Genomic DNA, 11,636 nt, shown 5'->3' with positions numbered 1-11,636 from the left:
AATTTGTCTATTCTCTTATTGATGAACATTTGGGTTTCCAGTTTGGAGTTATTACAAATAAAACTCCTATGAACATTCATGCAGAAGTATTGGTATCGGCATAGGTATTCATTTTTCATATGTAAACATCTAGGCATAAAATGGCTGGGTGATATGGTAGGTGTGTTTAAGTTTTTAAGAAACTATCAGATAATTTTCCAAAGTAGTCACACCATTTTATATTCTTTACAGCAATGTATTAAAAGTATAGTTTCTCTACATCTTCATATTCAGCAACAATTGGTATGATCAGTGTTTGTAATTTGAGCCATTCTAGTGAGTGTGTCATGGCATCTCATTTTGGCTTTAATTTGCATTCTCCTAATGACTAATGATGGTGAACATGTTTTCATGTGCTTATTGAGGGAGTTCTACTCTTATTTACCCCAAGACAGCAGGTGTAAAGTAGAACAGTCCTGGGGAAATTGGGATATATGGTGACCTAAACAAACAGAAATGAAAGATTTATTTGCAGATATTGCAATTATCTTACATTCTTGGAATAAATACCACTTGATCCTAATGTACATGATATACCACATTAACAAAATGAAGGGTAAAAATCATATGATCATTTCAATAGATGCAGAAAAGCACTTGACAAAATTCAAAATCCACTCATGATTAAAAAAAAAAAAACTCTTTCAGAAAACCAGATATAGAAGGAATGTACCTCAACATAATAAAGGCTGTATATAATAAACCCACAGCCAACATCATGTTCAACAATGATAAGTCAAAAGATTTTCCTCTAAGATCAGGAACAACACAAGGATATCCCCTTTTGCCACTTTAAAAAATTTTTTTCATGTTTATTTATTTTTGAGACAGGGAGAGACAGAGCATGAACAGGGGAGGGTCAGAGAGGGGGAGACACAGAATCTGAAACAGGCTCCAGGCTCTGAGCTGTCAGCACAGAGCCCGACGCGGGGCTGGAACTCACCGACCACGAAATCATGACCTGAGCCGAAGTCGGCCGCTTAACTGACTGAGCCACCCAGGCGCCCCCGCCACTTTTAATCAACATGGTACTGGAAGGCCTAGACAGAGAAATCAGGCAAAAAGGAGGAAAAAAAGTAAAAAGAAAGAAAGAAAAGGCATCCAAATTGGAAAGGAATGTATTTGTTGATGACATCATATTATATATATAGAAAACCCTAAAGACTCTACCAAAAACTGTTAGAACTAATAAATGAATTCAGTAAAGTTGCAGGATACAAAAACAATACTTAAAAATCAGTTGCATTTCTACATACTAATAAACTATCAGAAAGGAAAATTAAGAACAATGCATTGACAATCGTATCATAAAGAATAAAATACTTATGATTTAACCAAGGAGGTGAAAGGCTTATAGACTAAAAACTATAAAAAACTGATGAAAGAAACTGAAAACACAAATAAATTGAAAACTACTCCAAGCTCATGTTTTGGAAGAATTAATATGGTTAAAATGCTTGTACTACCCAGGCTTAGTTGTTAAGCATCTGACTTCAGCTCAGGTCTTGATATCACAGTTTGTGAGCTCGAGCTCCGCTTCAGGTGAGCTCAAGCCCTGCTTTGGGTAAAACATGAGCCCCCCCTCGTGTGATCCTGCTTCTCTCTGTCTCTCCTCTCACTCTCTCTTTATTTCTGCCCTTTCCTCACTTGCACCCTCTCTCTCTCTCTCTCTCTCTCTCTCAAAAAAAAAAAAAAAAAAAAGGCTTGTACCAACCAATGTACAGATTCAGTGCAATTCCTATCAAAATCCTAATGACATTTTTCACCAAATAGAACAAACAATCCTAAAATTTGTATGAAACCATAAAAGACTGAATAGCCAAAGCAATCTTGAGAAAGAACAAAGCTGGAGGCATCATACTTCCGGATTTCAACATATATTACAAGCTTTAGTCATCAAAACAGTATGGTACTGCCATTAAAATAGACATATAGATCAATGGAACAGAACAGAGAGCTCAGAAATAAATCCACACATATATGGCCAATTAATTCATGACAAAGTAGTCATGAATATAGAGTGGGGAAAGGATAGTTTCTTCAACAAATGGTGTTGGGAAAACTGGACAGCCACATGCAAAAGAACGAAAGTGGACCCTTATCTTACACCATTCACAACAATCAATTCAAAATGGCTTAAAGATGTGAATGTAAGACCTGAAACCATAAAACTCCTAGAAGAAGACATAGGTGGTAAACTCCTTGAGTTTGCTCTTGGTGATGATTTTTTTTTAATTTGACACCAAAAGCAAAGGCAACAAAAGCAAAATTTAAAAAGTGGAACCACATTAAACTAAAAAGCTTCCACACAACAAAAGAAATCATTAACAAAAAGAAAATGCAACTTGCAGAATGGGATAAAATAATTGCAAATAATATATCCAATAAGGGATTAATATCTAAAACACATAAAGAATTCACACAATTCAATAGCAAAAAATGAACAATCCAATAATAAATGAGCAGAAGAACTCAATATACATTTTCCTAAAGAAGACAAATGGCCAACTGGTAAATGAAAAGGTGCTTGGCATTATAAATTATCAGGGATATACAAATCAAAACCACAGTGAAATATCACCTTGCACCTGTTAAAATGACTATTATCAAAAAGACAGGAGATAATAAGGATGACCCTTTATGCACTGTTACTAGGAATGTAAATGTGCAGCCATTATGGAAAACAGTATGAAGCTTCCTCAAAAAACTAAAATACAGAACGACCATATGATCCAGCAATTCCACTTCTGGGTATTTGAAGAAAATGAAATCACTACATCAAAAGACATCTACACCCCCATGTTCACCGAAGCATTATTTACAATAGCCAAGACATGGGAGCAACTTAAGTGTTCACAGACAGATGAATAGATAAATAAAATGTAGTGTACATATATAGTACAACACTATCCAACCATAAAAAAGAAGGAAATCCTGCCACTTTCAACAACATGGATGGACCTTAAGGGCATTATGTTAAGTGAAGTCAGACTGAGAAAGACAAATTCTGTGTGATCTTACTTACATGAGGAACCTAAAAAACTGAACTCACAAGCACAGAGGGCAGATTGGTAGTTCCCAGAATCGGGAAGTGGAAAGGGGGCAAAACAGATGAAGGTACTCAAAAGGTAGAAACTTCCAGTTATAAAATAAATAAGTTCTGGGTCTCTAATTTACAGCATGGTGACTATAGTTGACAACACTATACTCCACATTTGAAAGTTGCTAAGAAAGTAGACCTTAAAAGTTTTCATCACAAGAAAAAGAAATTGTAACTATATAAGGTGACAGATGTTAACTACATTTATTGTGGCAATTGTTTTACAATACATACATATATCAAATCATTATGTTGTATACGAAATGTAATACAAGGTCATAAGTCAATTATATCTCAATAAAACTGAAGAGAAAAAAAGAAAAGTGAAGGAGGTAATGGGAGAGGAATATGGGGAAAGAAGAAAAAAGCCTCTTGGGTTATAAGATTGTGACAATGCTTTGTTATCATAAAGTTACACAAAATTTTATCTTTGTTATTACATAAGTTAATAATAATAATTAAATTGTTTAATTTTCTACCAAAGGAGAAGAATGGCAAAAATTATATTCTTGATTAAGGGATCTGAGGGTCAATATTTTTATAAAAGTTAGCAAAATGCTATGTTTAAAATGTATATTTTAAAATCCAGGATATTAGGTAATATTTTTATATGCAGTGTTGTTATTGAAATTATTCTGAACAACCTATAATACTTTGTACATAGTAGGGTCTCAAATGTTTGTTAGGAACAAACACTAGGATTAAACATTAGCCTTCCTAATGGCTTCGGTATTTGATTTCCAGATGATTTCCAGATGACACATATTATTATATACATTTACATATAAATATATATCAACTGGCATATACAGTAACACTTCAAAAAGTACATACTAAATAGTATAATATAGTAACCATCTCATAACATTGTACTTAATGTGGCTCAGTTTCACAGACCAGTGTAAATGGTTCTTTCTCCTAAAGCAATTCTAGCCTTTCTTTTTTCTTTAGTGCAACAAAGCAAATGTGCAAAATTATAGAATGCTGAGGCCTCTTTTGGAGAAACTTTGCCAGGCATCTTTGAGGAGACAATTGGAGAGAATGAGAGACATTTGATTAAGCATTTTGAACTATAGGTGTTTTGTTCTTTTGCACTTCTTGTAATAGAGAGAGAAAGCAAACAAGCCATACTGGCAATTGCAGATGTTTATAAATACTCAGATTTTTTTTGGTTACAATTATCTTTTCAAGTGAAATAACCGCTGTCTATAGGATAGAGCAGTAAGTTTATGCAGGAGAACATGAAAATATCCTACTAAATTAGTTAGAATCTATATCTACAGGGCATGATATTCAGGGCATTATGTGATATTTTTATATGCAGTGTTGTTATTGAAATGATTCTGAATAACCCAGAATGCTTTGTACATAGTAGTATCAAATGTTGTTAGGATTAAATACTAAGATTAAAAACATTAGCCTTCCTAATGGCTTTAGTATTTGATTTCCAGATGACTAGAAGACTGCCTTTAATGTACTCATATGTGCTTTGAGATTTTCACAGTGATGAACAAAGAAAACATTTGAGCTGAAAGTCACTGGAAGTGGTTTGAACCATAAAAAAACGGTAATAAAAAGTAAACCTATCCTTAACTTGACAACCAAGCATGAATTTTTCTGGTTTTCTGTTGTATAGTTGAGAAAGCATTTCCTCCAGAATTGCTCAGTTTCATTGACAGAAAGTTTTTCTAACACAAAAACCTCTTTCTTATATGACTTTAGACACATTTAAATAAAATTTTTTAGCTATAATGTCAGAGAGAAGCAGCTTTCTATGAGACAAAAGTTGTGTCCTTCCAAGCTTAGCTCCACTTATTAAAACCAGATGATTTGGGGCAATTCATTCGGCTGTGGTGAGCTTGCTTTTCAAAAGCTGGTTTTTATCTATACAGTTGGGGCACTAGTACCTGTTTATCTCAAAGGATTCATTTAGAAAATGAGAACACCACCCCTTCCTTGAAGAAATCTGTCAGAATCACAAATAATTTAGGGTCAGGGCTGAATTAAGACTAGGTCTCCAAGTCTAAAACTGGGTCTCCTCTTCCAAACATAACACTAAATCTCATGAGGTAAGACAAAGAAGTTTGGATAATTAGTATGAAATTTCAGTTCACAGCTGGTTAAATTGATCTTTCTTGATCCCTCTCCAGATTGTAGCTTCCTAAGCTGAAAACCACACAAAGTTCCAGATTGATGACTCTCTCTCTCTCTCTGAATCTAAGCACCTTTCCCTCTTTTCTAAATTCACTTCTCTCACTTGTCTTGGAGTCCTCTTGACTCATCATTACCTATGCAAATCAAGAGTTTGCTGAAACTCGACTAAGCTAAGAAGAGGTCCTCAGAAAATTAAAAATAGACCTACCCTATGGCCCAGCAATAGCACTGCTAGGAATCTATCCAAGGGATACAGGAGTACTGATGCATAGGGGCACTTGTACCCCAATGTTTATAGCAGCACTCTCAACAATAGCCAAATTATGGAAAGAGCCTAAATGTCCATCAACTGATGAATGAATAAAGAAATTGTGGTTTATATACACAATGGAATACTACGTGGCAATGAGAAAGAATGAAATATGGCCTTTTGTAGCAACATGGATGGAACTGGAGAGTGTGATGCTAAGTGAAATAAGCCATACAGAGAAAGACAGATACCATATGATTTCACTCTTATGTGGATCCTGAGAAACATAACAGAAACCCATGGGGGAGGGGAAGAAAAAAAAAAAAAAAAAAAAGAGGTTAGAGTGGGAGAGAGCCAAAGCATAAGAGACTGTTAAAAACTGAGAACAAACTGAGGGTTGATGGGGGGTGGGAGGGAGGGGAGGGTGGGTGATGGGTATTGAGGAGGGCACCTTTTGGGATGAGCACTGGGTGTTGTATGGAAATCAATTTGACAATAAATTTCATATATTAAAAAAAATAAAATAAAACCATAACCTTTGGAGATTAAAAAAAAAAAAAAGAAGATGTCTCTCCAGTAAGAATCAAACCGGACGTTACAAAGGGGAGAGTAAGGTTTTTGGCCAGAATAATGCCAGATGGGGGGAAGACCCTTAGGAAGAATTAATCAGATTCAATGTCAATTTATATGCTGTTCACTTTAAACCCCACTATGGATATAGTTAGGTCAGAATTATAAATGAAAATCATTGAAAGCCTCAGTGCTTCCTGGGCTGCTGGTACTTCCAAATCATTGCATTCTTTCAAAATAATCACCATGGAAAACTCAAAGCTTTTTTCAATTGCTGACACCATTTTGGATTTTTCTTTACAAACTGCTATCGTAAGTTAGTTTGGGTCCCCTCTTTTTCTCCTTGGTTTTTCATTTTTCCTCTCCTGTGCACACAAGTTATTTACAGTCTAAACCTGACTTTGACCAAAAATGGGTTATCTGCAACAATCAGTTACCTGTTCATCACATATGGCTCTGAATGCCTTTCTGCCTTTTCAAAAACAAATTCTTGGTTCCCATTTCTCAGCTATCTTCAAAGAGTGATGGCCTGCCACTACTGAAGATATACTTTAAGTGTTTTACAGACTTTTAAGGATATTTCAAAGGAAGAGGTCCAAAGACATTTTAAGTAATATCAGTAGCACTGAAATAAGTGAATAATTTCCAAGAGTGAATACTCTCAATGGAGAAAATTAATTTTGGTACTTAACTTTAATGTTTGTTAAAAGAGGAGTCAAGGGGCACCTGGGTGGCTCAGTCGGTTGAGCTTCCAACTTCAGCTCAGGTCATGATCTCACGGTCTGTGAGTTCGAGCCCCGCGTCGGGCTCTGTGCTGACAGCTCAGAGCCTGGAGTCTGCTTCAGATTCTGCGTCTCCCTCTCTCTCTGTCCCTCCCCTGTTCATGTTCTGTCTCTCTCTGTCTCAAAAATAAATAAACATTAAAAAATAAATAAAAGAGGAGTCAAAAAAATCAGTCAAATTAAATTTTTGTTATACTTTATATATGGATACACACTATGCATGCACATGTATGTATATAATCCTAGAACCTCTTGCATACATTTATTTATCAATTTATTTTTATTTTATTTTATTTTATTTTATTTTATTTTATTTTATTTTATTTTATTTTATTTCTAGAGAGAGAGATCACACAAGTGGGGTGGAGGAGCAGAGGGAGAAAGAGAGAGAGAGAGAGAGAGAGAGAGAGAGAGAGAGAGAGAGAGAGAAAATCTTAAGCAGGCTCCATGCTCAGTGCAGAGCTCGAACCAGGGCTTAATCCCAGGACCCTGGGATCATGACCTGAGCCAAAATCAAGAGTCTGATGCTCAACCAACTGAGTTACCCAAGCGCCCCATGACCTCTTCCATACTTTTAAAGGAAGAGTTAAAATTAAAAACAGCAGAAGAAAAGCCAGCATGTAAAATGCCATGGGAGGGAATACCTGCTGAGAAAATATAAATAGAAAAGAGATCTGACAGACTTCCTTCATAATTTTACCCAGTAAATCAGTGATGGAAATAAAAAGGTTGTAAAAAACCAATAGCATTTCAATATTTTTTAACATATTTAAAGGCTCCGACTCAATAGTAAACCTGTCAGGAATCTGAAAACCTAGAAAAACCTTTTGTTTTTTCAACAATCAACTTCAATATGCATTTTATTCCATTAATTCACTTGTTGGTTTTAATTAGCAAAGTGTTAGGAGTAAGTTTTAACTTTATCAGCTTTAAATTTTATGTCTTATTGATATACTTGGAAAGACTGCATTTATGTTTCATCTAGGTGTTTCATTTGTTATATGCCACTGAAAATTCAGTAATCATAAATGCAAAACCTTTTACTCCTAAAGCACATACACAGGGTCTTTTTAATAATTCAGAGAGTTTTCTACAATGATGAAGTCATACTGATGAGCTCAATAGAAAAATTCTAATACTATTAAATATAACTTAAATAATTCACTGTAGAAGCCAGGCATAATGAAGCAAGAAAAATAAATTCCAAGTGCTCAAAATATTTTGCTTTTTCTCATGCCAAGGCATATTTCTTAAATCATAGTGACAATTTTTCCTGTCTTTTGTTGGAGTACATGACAGCTATTCATATACTGGAGCAGGTGCCAAAGATAAATGCTTCCCTATTAAAGTCAAGAATGTCAGCATTCTGTGTGCAATGATGGGCAGCCCTCTATCGTTTTTGCATAAGATATCTCCTGGGAAACCTACCACGAGACCTTATTACTACACTATCAACTTACTCTCAACTCAAACTGTTATTCTTCAAAGACAGTCAGCTGAGTTGCACTTTACTTTTTTAGATTCTCTGATAGATGATGAAAGAAAAAAGTCAAACAGAGCACAAGAGAACAAGGTTATTTATAATTCTATTTACCACCAAAGAAATAAAAAATCACTAGTCCTTTAAATACAGTATTTCATGATATATCAATAATCATTCAATGTGATTATATAAAGTGAGAAAAAAATGAAAAAAGTCGGTAAATAATTTTTGTAAATATAGAATTATGGTAGATTCAGAATTAATTAATTAGAGCCAGTAAGGAAGAAATTAATTGAAAATTCTATTGTGATTACAATAAATAAATAAAACATGGCTTAATATTTTTTATTTCTTTTGGTGTCTATTTATAGAAGTCCTTTTTCAGGTGGTTATAAATCAAGAGCCATACTCGGGTTGTGTAATTAAAGAATAATTTTGTTTTTCACTATTGGAGGTGACATGACATTCTACAGAAAATAACAGTACACACTGAACTGTTTTGAACTAAGAAGTGAAACTGAAGTTATCGTGAAAGGAGAAAAAGATGAAACTCCCCCAAAGACACTGATTAATGAGATTTTGAAAGGTTTGTGAAAATGGTCATATGTAGAGTAACAAAAAATGGATAGTTTTAACATTCTGAAAATCAGCATGCTTCGGAGATATGAATCTTTTTAATAAAAAAGATATAGTTAAAGCTGGCAATTTATAAACAGTAAAACAAGTACACCTTCTGGTTATTCTTCCAAATTTTTCTATATATAAACATATCACCTTTACTTAGAATTAGAAGAATAAATCTTCAGTCTGTAACAAGTTTAATAAAACTTTAATTTCCTGGGCCCCATTTGTCTGTTCACCTGAGTACCAGTACTGCATTTACAACTAAAGAATGAGGCTGAGGGGTGACTGGGTGGCTCAGTCGGTTGAGTGTCTTACTCTGGCTCAGGTCATGATCTCGCGGTTCGTGAGTTCAAGCCCCACGTGGGGCTCTGTGCTGACAGCTCAGAGCCTGGAGCCTGCTTCAGATTCTGTGTCCCCTTCTCTCTCTGCCCCACCCCTGCTTGTGTTCTGTCTCTCTCTGCCTTTCAAAAATGAATATACATAAAAAAAATTAAAAACAAAAAGAATGAGCCTGAATGGGTTCACATTACATGATAAACCCTGAGAAAGCCTAAAAACATATCACTAAAAAACATATCACTAAAAAAATTCATAAAGGGAAATTGAGAGTTCTATAGGAGTATATTCCTTTCACAGTGAGGTTCAATATCCACCCTAGGGTGTGTGTGTATTTGTGTGTATTATAGTAATTAATATATGTTAATATATAACATTATATATATTGTGTGTATATATATATATATATATATATATATATATATATGACTATATTCCTTTCACAGTGAGGTTTAATATCCACCCTAGGGGGTGTGTGTGTATTATATTAGTTAATATACATTAATATAATATATAATATTATATACTTGTGTGTGTGTGTATATATATATATATATATATATATATATATATATATATATGAAATCTTGCTATTGCAACAACTTGGGTAAACCTGGAGGATACTATGCTAAGTGAATAAGTCTGCCAGAGAAAGACAAATACTATATTATCTCATTTATAAATGGGGTCTGAAAAAAAAAAAAGCCAAACTCACAGAAACAGAGAGTTAAACGGTGGTTACCAGGCTAGTTAGTGGGTGAGTGGGGAGAAAGAAGATGGTCATAGGGTACAAACCTTCAATCATAATATGAATAAATTCTGGAGATGTGATGTATAGCATGGTGAATATAGTAAATAATACTGTATTTAATATTTCATACTTGAACTTTGCTATGAGAGTAGTCTTAAACATTCTCATCACACACATATACAAAGGTAACTGTGAGGTTGATGGATGTATTAAGTAACCTGATTGTGGTAATCACTTAACAGCGTATACCTATATCAAATCGTCACTTTGAGTATATTCAATTTTACTAGTCACTTGTTCCTCAATAAAGTAGAGGACAATAAAAGAAGGATAAACTCCAGGAGATGAACTGAAGCGGAAATGTACAGGACATTCTATCTCCTGAGACAGGAGAGAGCCTCAATTGACTAGATGGACTATTACCTCATAGGGAAAAAACAGAGGAAGTTCTTGGGTTTTGGTGGAACAAGACAGATTTCTTATTTCTGTATTGCTATTTCAGATTTTTTAAATGTTTGTTTATTTATCTTGAGAGAGAGAGTGCAAGTGGGGGAAGGACAGAGAAAGAGAGAGAGAATCCCAAGCAGGCTCCACAACGTCAGCGCAGAGCCCAATGCGGGATTGAACTCATGAAGCGTGAGATCATGACCTGAGCCAAAGTCAAAAGTCGGACACTTAACCAACTGAGCCACTCAGGTACCCCAACTATTTCAGTTCTTTAATCAAAGTCAAAATTTCTGCCTAGCATAGAAATAAATCTTTGATCCAGTGCAAGATCTATCTTCCAGGATGTTACAGCCACCTCAATTTAGACAAATTTTGACTTCCCCTAGCTCAAGTAATGCCAGACTTGATATCTTGGGAGGAAATGGCTAAATATATAATCAAGCTTTATTCATCCCCATTATGACAATAGATAATTTTCTTCATAATTTTTGGTATCAGAAGATCCTCCCTCCCCTGTCAAATTTAACTTAAGTCATATTAGTTTTATATCAAAGAAATGCAAATATCAACAATATTTTAGCAACAATATCAAATATAAGTTTATGCTTTATTTTCCAAATTTTGCCTAATAGGTAAAAGTTTAAAAAAAAAGTTGCTGAAGCACATTTATTAATTAATGTATGAAAAAACTACTGAATTTTAATGAAGAAACTACCTGGTATTGAAAAAAGCCTGGCATAATTTTATTTAAAAATCCTCTAGTATTTTCCTTAAGTTGTTAAGAGTCTTCATCTCTTTTATTTTAAAGTATCTATAGCATTAAAAATATATTGTCATTAATCCACTCAAAATTTCATCAACACAGATTCTAACAATATAATCATTACTTCAGATTTGCTATTATAGGGAATATTTTGAATAGTGGAACAGTTATAGTAATAAATATAAACAAAATTAGAATTAGAGTGTTTATTGTCTGGTAACACTGATTAGAAAATAGTAATGTTATACATAATGCTAGAGTATAGCCTCCAATCCTTATGCCATTTATAATTTTATGTTGTGTGCTTGAACATCCTATATTTTACCACTTTATGTTC

At 34.2% G+C, this 11,636-nt stretch overlaps 1 protein-coding gene across 1 annotated transcript in view; it reads right to left on the bottom strand.

Moving 5' to 3' along the window:
• Positions 1-825: 825 nt before the first annotated feature.
• Positions 826-11,636, bottom strand: part of PTTG1IP2 (PTTG1IP family member 2) — a 45,931-nt gene continuing 35,120 nt past the window's right edge. Inside the window, exon 7 of the mRNA XM_053898334.1 lies at positions 826-1,079. The gene's annotated coding sequence lies outside the window, so the exon portion shown is untranslated. The remainder of the gene's footprint in view (positions 1,080-11,636) is intronic.

The sequence above is a fragment of the Panthera pardus genome, unplaced genomic scaffold (assembly GCF_024362965.1).
Source record: "Panthera pardus isolate Hobbes unplaced genomic scaffold, ASM2436296v1 HiC_scaffold_8, whole genome shotgun sequence".
In the NCBI taxonomy this organism is placed as follows: Eukaryota; Metazoa; Chordata; class Mammalia; order Carnivora; family Felidae; genus Panthera; species Panthera pardus.
The sequence above is the reverse complement of the archived record's forward strand: the minus strand, read 5'-3'. Positions and strand labels throughout refer to the sequence as shown.